Here is a 12,975-nt window from a genome sequence, read left to right on the forward strand (position 1 = left end):
ATTATTCTCCATTGTATGTATTGTAACTGTATTGCAGTGTTCTTTCGTGGGTTTTTTCCTCTACAAATAAGATATGTACAGTGTGCACAGGAATTTGTTCATCTTTTTTTTTTCAAACTATAGTCGTGCCCTCCATCAGAACCGGCCCTCTGCTTAAAAACTTTTAGGGCCCCGAGTGTAGAGGATCTAAACAACGGTGAGCTACATCAATCTATAATCTGTGGGAATACAAGGGCATTTGCAAGGTGACCTTGAAACATTGCAAAAATAACACGACTCCTCATCTACATCCAACTGAGTAGGATGGAAGAGACACAGTCTATTAGTAAATAAAACTGGCTTTGGACCGCAACTCGCCTTATGAACCTGTTTAAGCATTAAGATCTGCCAGGGGAGCCCTCCTCACAGTCCCACCTCCGTCACAAGGACAGTTGGTGGGGGCAAGGGCCTTCTCGGTTGTCCCCCCCCCCCTCCCCCAGCTCTGGAATGCCCTCCACAGGGAAATGAGGGAAGCTTCCACACTCCCAACTTTTCAGAAGGAATTGAAAGCCTGGTTGTTTAAACAGGCCCTTTGACAATGGTTAATGCAGTATCTAATGGCCGGAGGACTTATTCGGGACTTTTCATTGGACTTTTGCTTTTAACCAGACCAGTGGCTGGGATGTTTTAATTTGTTTATATAACAACACCACTGTTTATTTTCATTTATGAATGTTGTTATTGTGTCATTTGATATGTTGTTTTATTTTATATTCTTTTGCATTGCTTTTGCTGACTTAAGTTAATTTTGTTCATGGTTTGCACTGTTATTGTGTTGCAAGCCGTTCAGAGTCCCCTTGGGGAGATGGGGCGTGATACAAATAAAGTATTATTATTATTATTATTATTATTTCATTGAATTTCTCTCTTCCTCAATTAGATGATGCAAGGCATTTGGCATAAAAAGGCAACTCATAAAAAATGTAAAATACAGTACCCAAAGAACTGGCACATATGGCTTCACCTACTTCCATCTGAAAAAATATGTCATCTCTAGGACAGTTCCAAGGGTGCGTACCTTTAGGAATGGGAGAGAACTGTTCACCCACCTTATCATGATGCAACCTCATCTTATTCACCCTCATTCAGTCCACCACTGCATCAATGGCCTATGAGGCCCCTTCCAACTCTATGATACTACAATGCATCTGTCCATCTTTAAAGTATCAGGATTTCACAGTTGCTCTTGCTGTTCCCCAAAAGCATTAGGCTTCTTTCCCTACAGCCAACCCCCGTTTACCCATGTCAACAAATCTCTCTTCTTTCTATTAAGTGAGAAAAAGATAGAGTTGCCAAGACAACACTACTTCAGAAGCATTACAATGAAAATTTGGTATGTATTTATTTGTGCTCTTGACTTGTAGGCAGGGATATTTTCTACCCTTTGTTCATACTTGTGATGACTCTGTTGACACTACGCTGCATGGCACTGTATTCTAAGCGCACAATATAGATAACAGCACCTACCTGCATTTAATTTCAAAAGTCCCCAGTGATGGCAAGATAATGGTGATACTACAGCACTCATTTCTGCTCCTGAGACCCAGCCTGGGTCAAAAGCTTGCGCGATTACCAATGTTGACAGCACACTTCTTGTAAGAGTAATTCATGAGCTAAAGGAAAACAGCTGCATCTCATATTGTGATAAATCTCCCATTGTGCCTTGCATGTACCTTGCGCTATTGTTGGCTGTTCGCAACTTAGGCTGCAAACCTATTCACATTTATCAGAATTATTTATTATTTATTTATTTTCTTCATTTCTGCCCCGCCCTTCTCCCACAAGGGGATTCAGGGCGGCTTTACATAAGCATTAGGGCTGGGCGGTTTCGTTTCGTTAATTCGTAATTCGTTAATAATTCGTTAATTTTGTCAATTACAAAACGATAACGAACCATTCTGGAGCACTTATTAAAAAAAACGAATTTTCAAAAACGTTTTGTAAATGCTTCGTATTTCGATATTGTATTCGTTTCGTTATTGTTTTGAGGTCGTTTCGTTATTATTTCCGCATGTCTGGGCCAGTTTTATGGTTTAATTAGTGAAAAAAAATTATAATATCACACCAACAGTCAACAACAGAGGGAGAGGGAAGCTTCAGAAGGTTTTGGAGGTTTTTTAGCATATTTCGCGGTCGCGTCCGCCATTAACGAATCGATTCGTTATTGTTTCAGAAATCGATTCGTTAATTTTTTACCATTTACAAAATTTCGTAAATATCGAACTTTTTAAAAGGAAAATTTTGTAATTATTTTAAATATCGAAACAAAAAAAAACCCCAAATACAAATCGATTTTAGAAACAAATTTTTCCGTTGTTACCCAGGCCTAATAAGCATCAGTGATGCTGTCAACATATACATTCAATTAAAAACAGTAAAGCTTGATTAAAACATTATAAAAATCATCAAAAATCATTTAACATTCAACTAACATTCCAGCCAAACAAATCCAATGTTGTAATGTCATAATGTTCAAGTTTCCTTTCCAAGCTGCCATTGTCCTCTGGTCAATGCCTCTAATCGAACGCCTGGTCCCACAGCCAGGTCTTCAGTTGTCTCCTGAAGGACAGGCATGAGGTGACCAGCCTGATGTCCTTAGGGAGGGAGTTCCACAGATGGGGGGCCACTGCTGAGAAGGCCCTGACTCTCGTCCCCACCAACCGCATTTGCGAGAGTGGTGGGATCGAGAGCAGGGCCTCTCCTGATTATCTTAAGCTGCAAGATGGTTCATAGCAGGTGATACGTTCGAACAGGTAAACTGGGTCAGAACCATTTAGGGCTTTAAAGGTTAAAACCAGCACTTTGAATTGTGCCTGGAACCTAATCGGCATCCAGTGAAGCTGGTGCAACAAAGGAGTAGTTTGCTCCTGTACACCGCTCCCGCTAGCAACCTGGCTGCTGACCATTGGACTAATTGAAGCTTCCAAGTAGTTTTCAAAGGCAGCCCCACGTAGAGAGCATTGCAGTAGTCTACTCGGGATGTAACCAGAGAGTGGACCACCATGGTCAAATCAGACTTCCCAAGGAACGGGCACAGCTGGCGCACACATTTTAATTGTGCAAAAGCTCTCCCAGCCACCTCCTAGACCGGAGATTCCAGGCTCAGCGATGAATCCAGGATCACTTCCAAACTGTGAACCTGCGTCTTCAGGGGGAGTGTAACCCTGTCTAACACAGGCTGTAACCCTATCCCCTGTTCGGCCTTTCGACTGACCAGGAGTACCTATGTCTTGTCTGGATTGAGTTTCAATCTGTTCGCCCTCATCCAGGCTGACACAGCAGCCAAGCACCGGTTCAGGACCTGAACAGCTCCTTAGTGACCCTCAAGGAAGGATGACCTTCAAGGAAGGACTGGAGCCACTGCAGAGCAGTACCCCCAAGTCCCATATCCCTGAGGTGTCCCAGAAGGATACCATGGTCGACTCGATGGTATCAAAGGCCACTGAGAGATCCAGCAGAACCAACAGGGACACACTCTCCCTGTCTAGCTCCCAGTGTAGATAATCTACCAAGGCGACCAAGGCTGTTTCGGTCCCATGTCCTGGCCTGAAGCCAGACTGTGCCGGATCCAGATAATCCGTGTCTTCCAAGAATCCCTGAATTTGCGAGGCCACCACACGTTCCAGGACTTTGCCCAAGAAGGGGAAATTGGAAACTGGCCGAAAGTTGTCTAATTGGGTGGTGTCTAGTGATGGTTTCTTCAACAGCGGTTTTATAACAGCCTCTTTTAGGCTCGCTGGAAACTTGCCTTCCTGCAGGGAGGAATTAACCACCACCTTCACCCACCCTGCCAAACCCCCTCTGGCTTCCTTTATCAGCCAGGATGGGCAGGAGTCTAGGATGCATATGGTCGGCCTCGCCTCTCCAAGGATCTTGTCCACATCCTCGAGCTGCACAGATTGAAACGAATCCATCAAAATCAGACAAGCAGATGCTCGTGTTACATCCTCAGAGACTGCTATTAATATGGGGTCAAAGCCAGAGTGGATCAAAGCGACTTTGTCTGCGAAGAACTGAGCAAATGCTTCATAGCGGGCTGCCGAGTTGTCAGGGATCCCGTCTTGAGAGGTGGGATTTAACAAACCTCTGACTACTCGGAACAGCTCCACCGGACGGTTCTTTGCAGACACAATATTGTCTGCAAAGAAGATACTCTTTGCAGCCTCTATTGACACGGCATATGCCTTTAAATAGGCATCCAGCCATGCTCAGTTTGGCTCGCTAGGCTCCTCTTCATTCGCTTCATTACTTACTTCTTGCATGCATTTCACTGGGCTTACATGCCATTTCACAGGACTACTATAATCCATTCCACTTGTTTTGTTTATCAGTTATATTGATACAGTAGACTCTCAATTAACTAGAACTCAAGTAACCAGATCTCTCAAGCAACCAGCAAAATAAATAAAAAATAATACTGTATTCATAAAGTTTTTGTATAATACTGTAAAACTGTGTTACCTTAAGTTTGTCTTTATTTTTATAATTTTCTTTTTAATTACTGTATTTCAATATTATTGTATTTCTTCCATTGTAAGGCACCATCGATTGCAAGATGCACCCTAATTTCAGTACCGCCACCACGAACAAAAATACATGGGGATGCACCTGTGATTCTAAGGCGCACCCCATTTATATAGATATTTATATAGGGAAAAAGCGTGCCTTGGAATTGAAGAAATACAGTAATATCAAGTCAAGATGGAGTTTATAGTATGGTATAGCATGAGATATAATATAACGCCTCTTTTAATAGTAACTCTAAAGCAACCAGAAACTACATTGAAACTACTATTCCCCATGGATGCCAGTTAACTGTATTGTAGTTTCCTCTTCAAAGTGGTATATATGGCCCCTTCTTTAGTGACACTAGATCTGAATCTCCCAACTCCCAGCAAAACATATGAAGTATTACATCACATTGGCTATCACTTGTATATAAGGTGGCCTCATACATAAGATTCAGAATGCTGCAGCTAGACAGTGTCTGGAGTCTATAGGAGAGACCACCTAATCAATTTATTTTCCAATTCCAATGGCTCATTTCTAGACTTCATTCCAGGTGCATTCTTAGAGTTTTAAAAACCCTGAGCCACCTGTAGAACACCAAGCCTCGGAAATGGCCTCACACTTCCTCCACCACATGAACCTATTCAAGATCTCTGTTGAAGTGACCACAAGAAGGCTATGCCTGCTCTTCATTGCAAACTGAAGGCCAGGCTGCTGTTTCTCTGTCTGCCAAAAGGAATGGCATTTGCAGAGGCTTGCTTCCCCTTCCATGTGAGAAAGAACACATAGCATGCAACAAGTCTCAAATTCAGTCTGAACCATCTGTAGTGGGGAGGAAATAAAGCCCTAGAAATCCACCACCAGTTAATGTAGATAATATTAATCTAGACCAGGGCTTCTTAAACTGTGGGTCACAACCCCAAATGATGTTCCCTTGGCTCAATGTTGGGGTCACGAAAAAATTGACAGTGGCAGAAGTTTGCTGAACATCATTTAGTGGCTGTTTCAGACACTGACATGAATAATTTGTGCAGTGTTTACAGTGCAGGAGATACTTCAGGAAACAAGAAAACCAGCTTGTTTAGCAAGCTTTGTAAATGCTGGTGTGTTATCAGTAAATATATAATTTTTCTACCTATGTTATATAACTATATACCTGAGTTCATGTAAGAAATCTCATTCCGGAAGAGATCCCAAGTGAAGCACAGAAGAAGCCCCGTTCTAGAATGGCCAATGGTTTGGCGTGGAATAAGGTAGCTTCTTGTAACAGATGTGGAGGGGTGAATGTGATATTTCATATAGTCCCTATGTTCATGGTTTACCTCTCAGATCAATTACACCTTTCACTCGTCCATCTAGCTACATGTTGACAACAACAATAATAAAATTTAATTTGATCCAAAGACCCTTGTTGCACCACAGGTGTACAAGGTATGCAGGTTAATGAGATTAGCAACATCCGGTTGATTAAACACACAAATGGGTAAAATTTACAATAGTTAAAAGCTGCTTAAAATACATGTTGGCTAAAAAATCATAGGTAAAAGACTACAAGAAATGCCAGTGTGTTTCAGCCTGTGTCTAAAATTGGGATTGTCTAATCCTGGCTGCCTCAGAAAGAAACTTGGCAACCGCCAAGGTCACGTGGGAAAAGTTATCACCAAGTAGAAACTTCACATAAAATTTCACTGGACTAACTGGTAAGTGTCTTAGTAGGGAATTGATTATTTATGCTTAGGCCTGCTCATAGAAACTGCATGACAGCAGAATGTGGTAGATGCATTCTACTTCCTGTTTGTTACATGGGCAGGGTCTTTCAATATATGGATACCAGCAAATCCCCCATGCAGCAATTCAGATGGGAGCAAATTACACCTTACCTTGCTTTGGAAAATAGGTAATGGTATTTGGCCATAGTCAAGTTCTTTAGATAGTTTGCTACATGGAAATGTATGGACGGGGCACTAAGGGAGCAAGATACATCAGAATGAGAGCACAGCTCTCAAAAGGCAAGGTCCCACAGTCTCTGTTTTATTTGAGAGCCATGTCAAAAACCCGGATGAGTTAGGAGGGATGTGGAAAGTCCGACAGAGGAGGCGTTCTTAGAATTTATCTTGAAGCAACTGCTTATGTACTCATCCTAAGTTAAGGGATGAATCAAACCGGATCCTAAACTAAAAACTCTGATCTTGAGCCAGTATTTAAGTGCCCACCACTAGGCTTTTATTGACAAGCGTGCTTCCTAAGATTCAAGTAATAAGGCACAAGATGGTACACATCTGGGAAGCTAGAAAAGGGCCCTCAAAAACTGTGTTTGCTGTTGGTCAGTTTTTGATGTGAAGCCACCAATCCAGATGCTGGAAGCATAAAGCAGCTGGGAAGCTATCTTAGCATTAAAGACTTTAGTTGCTGAAGGTATGAACTGCCCCCTTTAGTAGTGGTAAAACACAAAATGGCTGAACTGCTTACTAGAGCTTTGAGGATAATAGAAGCAATATGAGTAGACCAGGACAGTTTGTGCTCTATATATAGACATGTTGTCTATATTCACCAGCACAGGCATAGTTTCAGATGGGGACATTTTCTAGTCATAATTGCTAGTGTGAGGGGCCCTTCTATGTTCAACACATGTACTCTGTCACTGGCAAACCTCAGCAAACTGATCTACATCTTAAAGACTTCAACTGTCTTGATTATTTCAGCCCTGAGCCAAAAAAAGGTCACTAAAAGTAATTTCCAGAAACTGAACTTAAGTTTTCCATTGTCAGATTTCTGCTCAAAGAGGACATAGGTTCTCTTTGAGCAGAAATAGGTTTGAGAACAGCAAAAGTCGGGAAGGTTCAAAACTTCTACGGGCCCTTTCAGACAGGCCCTATATCCCAGGATCTGGTCCTAGGTTTTCTGCTTTAAACTGCATTATATGAGTCCACACTGCCAGATAAACAGAAAACCTGGGATCATTTCCTGGGATATAGGGCCTGTCTGGAAGGGCCCTAAGACTGCAGTTGTACATTAGCTATCTAGACAAATCACTTCTTTAAAAAGGTCCCATTTGCAAATAAAGAATAGTGACTCTTACCTCACTTGGCTAGGCAATGCACTTCTCTTGCTAGTAACACTCAACTTGATAGGCCCAACAGCACCCCTGGAAAAAGACAAGCAATAAAGTATTAAGAATGAATTTAAGTTCATTAAGTGTTGTCCTACACCAAAGAGAAATGTTACACTGGAAACTATTTCAGTGGTTGCAGCGGAATCCTACATCCAGTTATAGTATAGGATTAGAATAGAAAGTAGACTTTGCTAAAAAGAAAGAATGCAATAGGCCACTATTCCTTTTTCTGGTATGGTGAATGTTACAAATTATATAATAATACTGATTTTATGTTTGGGTATATCAACATAACATCAGTATGATTATATAAAAGCCAGTAATTTTCTAGCAATAAATTCATTAAAACTAACTTCCCTGCCCTTCCCCACCTAAAAGCAATAACCACTGCATAAAAAATGAAAAAGGAATTGATATCCCTCCTTCAAGATATATGATGAAAATCTGAGTTAGCTGGGGGTGGTGAAAGCCGATAGGGAGCTCTTGCATGGGCTGGTCCATGAGGTCACAAATAGAAGTGACTGAACGAATAACCAACAAATTGTCATCCCACTAAGTTCTTCTATTTAAGACCTTCTTTATTCTACTTTATTGTCTCAATATTTTACTTAAACTACCAATCTCAGGAGTAGCATCAAACTGATTCAGCTATGTAGTACAGATGCACCTAGAGATTTACCAAGTGGTTACTCATAAGCAGGCATTTTCAGTAGTAACCCTCAGAAATGGTCTGCTTTTCCCAAGCAGTGAAATGTTATTTGAAATTGCATTGATAATGGGTCTTGATTTTTCATCATATTTAACTGGAATGTATTGATTGTTTTATTGTGTGTTGGGAATTTTTTGCACATGCATCAGCCAGAGAACGTTGGCTCTAGGGCAACTTGCATATGGAATAAATGAAGAAATAAACAGATCTTGAGGCTGCACTAGGGAGGAAAGCAAACTGTCATCCAATCTTACTGCCCCATCGAGCAGGAATGCATGCAAGGGTCCTGACCCTGCTTTCGGTTGCTTTCCTTTAGCTGACAAAATCCTGGAGCCAGCCCCATTTAACAAGATTCCTGGAAACCACAAAAAAAAGTCAGAATATTTCATGTGCCTTGGATAATGTCAAACATCATATACATACAGATAGGAAAAAACCCCCCAAAAAAGGGTAGTTATGTGGTAAGCGATATATCTCTGAAAGGAGAGGGGGTAATAAATAATTTTATTATTAATAATAATTATATTATAGTAAATTCAGAATATATATTCTATATATGTAATACAAGTGAAAATATGTATGTGTATGTAGGCATGTATGTATGGGTATGGCTCCTAGATGGCTTGATGGATTTGAACCACAGTTGATACACAGACCCATCATGAACCAACTTGAAATACAGGTAGAGTTTAGGTGGGGATTGACACAGGATGATGGCAGTTGTAGTCCACTCACATCAGGACAGCTATGTGAATCCCACTGATGATGGATTTAGACCAGGCCTGCATAACCTGTGGCCCTCCAGCTGTTTTGGCCTTCAACTCCCAGAAGCCCTAGCCAGCTTGTCCAATGGCCAGGTTTTCTGGGAATTGGAGGGCAAAATAGCTGGAACGCCAAAGGTTGTGCAGGCTGTCTACATGGCCATCCCGTTTTCCCTTGGCTCAACTCTCAGGGACAGGGGGAAGATGTGGTCCTGTCATCATTGTTGCAGTGGCCATGGAACTCCAAAGAGCTGCAAACCATCTTGGGGCACCTTCGCTGACCTTTGCAAGGGTGCCCACACAACTTGGAGAGAGAAGGGATCACTCTTCCTCCTTTCTCCCTCTGCAAGCTTGGTTCAACCTTACTGGACAGTCAGGACTCCTTCATTTCATCATTACAGTGACGGGCATCAGCCCTAGGGTTTCCTACCCATGTAGATGTATAAACTCGATGGTATATAAACATCCCTGCCAAGTTGGTGTTCTACGTGCAGGAATGTTTATGCACCACAGGGCTGACCCCAAATATTTTGCTGGTTATGGCAAGGAACAGATGCCCCCTTTCTAAAGTGGTCACAACCAAAGACAGCTAATGGCAGAAAATCCCATTAGCACCTCTCCCTACTGTAAGAAGATATCTAACCATTTGCAATCATTTCATGATGCCTCAAACCTTCCATCTGAGAGAGCCAGCTCCGTCTACCTTATATCAAGGTTGACTCTGATATGAATATAAAGAAAACACACACACACTTAGTCATCTTCATTGTGTTGCTCTAAAATTACAATAGAAAAAAAATTAACTAATCACAAAGCCTAACCAAAAAATGTTTGTTTTTAGGTCTGTTCCTGGGGTTCTTTGGGGTGCTGATTCAGGAAATGGCATTGGATAGGCTGCACCAGTTCTAGTTTCTCAGATATAGTTATCTTGGTTTTCTATGGATGAGCAGATGGTGACTGGTAGATGCCATATGTTCTATGTCTCAAAAACTAGAACTGGGGGGGGGGGGGGGGGGACTGGTGCCACTTTTGGAACCAGCATCTCAAATATACCCAAAAACAGGACTAACATTGGAGACATCAAAATGTGTGTTGGCCAGTGTAACAATAACCAAAAGATATTGGCCAGTGTAACAATAACCAAAAGATATGAGAACCAAAAGATATGAGAAAGAAATAATTTTGTATACTGTCGAGAAAACAAAAAAAAGAGTAGCACAGACTTTCTTCTCGGAGGCCAGAAAAGCTGCTTCTCAAAGCAATCCAGGTCTGAAGTGACAAGGCAGAAGCTTTCCCCAATTCCTTCTAAACACGTTAACCCAAACCATACTTCAATTTATTTCTGGTTGGTTGCATACTACACGTCGCTTCTGGTGTGAGATAATCAGCTGTCTACAAAAATGTTGCCCAGGGGATGCCCGGATGTGTTACTCTCCTGCGGGGAGGCTTTTCTCATTGATGCTGACGATCGTGCCATCACCACTCAAACATGGAGCTGACACAACCTGGGGATCACAACCAGGCACAGTGAAGACATCTGTCCTTGCGCTTTGCTACTCTGCTACTGAATATGCATGCTTTAAAACAGTGGATGTGGCTCTTAATAAGACATTCTGCATTAGAAATTATGCTGCTACAGAAATAATACTGTTTAGGCGGTATTGATATCTGTCGAGAAGTAGCAAGCAGTAATGAAAGGATCAAGGCATGAGCATTTCTGGCCCATCCTCTGTACGGATACCAGCCAGCATGCCAACACCTTAAATCAAGAAATAGCTTCCTAAGATCTACAGAGATACTCACAGGAACACCTCAGCAAGTGAGAGTCCAAAAGTGGCAGGCTAAAACTCAGAACCTCAATCCATGGCTTATATCAGATGAGAAACTCCCCCCTGGGCACACAGAAGACTGGGCGACTTGGAAGAAGCTGAACAGACTGTGCTCTGGCACCAGAGATGCAGAGCCAATCTTAAGAAATGGGGCCACAAAGTGGAGTCCACAAGTGAGTGTGGAGAAAAGCAAACCACAGACCACTTACTACAATGCAACCTGAGCCCTGCCACATGCACAATGGAGGACCTTCTCACAGTGGCACCAGAGGCACTCCAAGTGGACAGCTTCTGGTCAAAGGAAATCTAGTATAATGCCAAGTTTTTAACTTTGTTTGTGTTTTTAAATACATTTTGATTGTGTTTTTAAATACATTTTGATTTAAATACAATTTGCTTCTGACAAGAAAAATAACCCAAACCATTGTCAGCTCTCTATATTTGCTGGGGTTAGGGGTACAGGATTCCCATAAAAGTGGGGGAAACACTATTTAAAAAACCAGACCTCTTGGAAGCTCAAGATCCTCCACAGTGACTGTATAGCTAAAGCCTGACAGCCTCACATCATGTTGAGCCAGGCTTTTGTCTCTATCAGTCCTGCACAACTCATACATCGCTAGTGACCCCAAGTGGCATACAGTCTAAGCAAGTCCTTGATGTGTAGGGAAGTCTGTTAGAGGAAGCCAAAAGTCCCTTTGGAGCATCCCTTCCAAGCCAATGCAGCCGAGATGAGATCCGAATGGAGGATTTCCACATTTATCCCTTCTCCTATGGCTGAGCAGCGCCAGCTAGTCTATTGTTTGGCAATTAACTGGGCTGAAAGCAATATAATCATCTTTAGAGAAAAACAGCTAGGGCCAGCAACTGAAGGAAGCCTTGTGATGATGGTGGTTTACACAGTATAATTAAATAAAAATACAGGGTGCTTTGTCTGCTTAACATCAGGAGGAGGGAAGGGGAAATTTCTTCGCAAATAGAGGAAACATACTGGCAAGTCAAGCAGACATAAGTCGGTTATCAAATGACAATGTTGAGAAATAGTGCTTGATTCAAGAGGCATGCTGTGCTCCAACAGTCAGTAAAAGCAGAATAACATTTGCAAGTCCTGTCTGCAAAGATCCAATCTCAGCCAAAAATCATCCTCCCTTTGATATAATTTTTGTTAATCATTCTAATTTTTACCTGATTCCACACTTCAATTGTCAAAGAGGCAAGAGCTTCACGCTCCTTTCAATCCACTTGTTCCCCTATTAACTCACTTTCTAAAAATAAGCATGTCCACCCAATTGCTTCTGTCTGAAGACAGTGACAAATGAAGCAAATTACAAGATGTAATGCAGAATACAGAGATGTAAATTTTCCAGAAATGTTAAAACCACGGGGGAAATAGTTTTTACCCATTTTCACTGTTTTTTCTTCCCAGGGGAAAATAGAAATTGTCAAAACAAAAATTAAAAATGTGATATGTGCACCTGTTACAGACTGAACGTTGCTTTAGGGAAATAAACAGTATTAAGAATAATTTGGTTTGACATAAGCTTATTATCTCTGGTTTATTAAAAAGTACAGGTTATTTCAACAATAATTACAAATTGAGTGTACTTTTTAAATTTTTAATGCCCTTTTTTAATTTTGAATTTTTTTTTGTTACCAGGGAGCTATATGGTCCTGAACTGTAATCTCTTTGGTTTTTACTAGTTCGTTAAGATAAAAATGAACAAAAAGAGAAGACACCATGAACATTTAGACCACAGGGAAAATCATTTTGTCCCCGCTAGATCTCCACAGCTTCAAGTAGACATAAGCATCAATTGCCATTAAAAATGACAGAGACAAGGAAACCAAGACTAGGAATTCCAATGATCAGATACTGTACAGTTTCTTGCATAAAAGTCCATCTGTTCAACATGTTTTAGAAATAAGTTGGGGAAATGAAATATATTAACCCTTTGTTTTCAACATTTTATTTAATACTCTAAAAGGAAATATTCCACAATTCAATTTTTCAGTGTTTTT

General features: G+C 41.2%; 1 protein-coding gene across 14 annotated transcripts in view; it reads right to left on the bottom strand.

Annotated features, from left to right (window-relative positions):
- ARVCF (ARVCF delta catenin family member) overlaps positions 1 to 12,975 on the bottom strand; it is a 537,576-nt gene that overhangs the window by 468,491 nt on the left and 56,110 nt on the right. For 13 of the 14 annotated variants that reach the window (XM_060785841.2, XM_067473177.1, XM_060785848.2 and 10 more), the window contains one exon: positions 7,628 to 7,693. The gene's annotated coding sequence lies outside the window, so the exon portion shown is untranslated. Of the gene's footprint in view, positions 1 to 7,627; positions 7,694 to 9,773; positions 9,852 to 12,975 lie in introns of all 14 variants that reach the window. The other variant, XM_060785850.2, reaches the window with a different exon arrangement.

This window comes from Anolis sagrei, chromosome X (assembly GCF_037176765.1).
Source record: "Anolis sagrei isolate rAnoSag1 chromosome X, rAnoSag1.mat, whole genome shotgun sequence".
NCBI classification, from domain to species: domain Eukaryota; kingdom Metazoa; phylum Chordata; class Lepidosauria; order Squamata; family Dactyloidae; genus Anolis; species Anolis sagrei.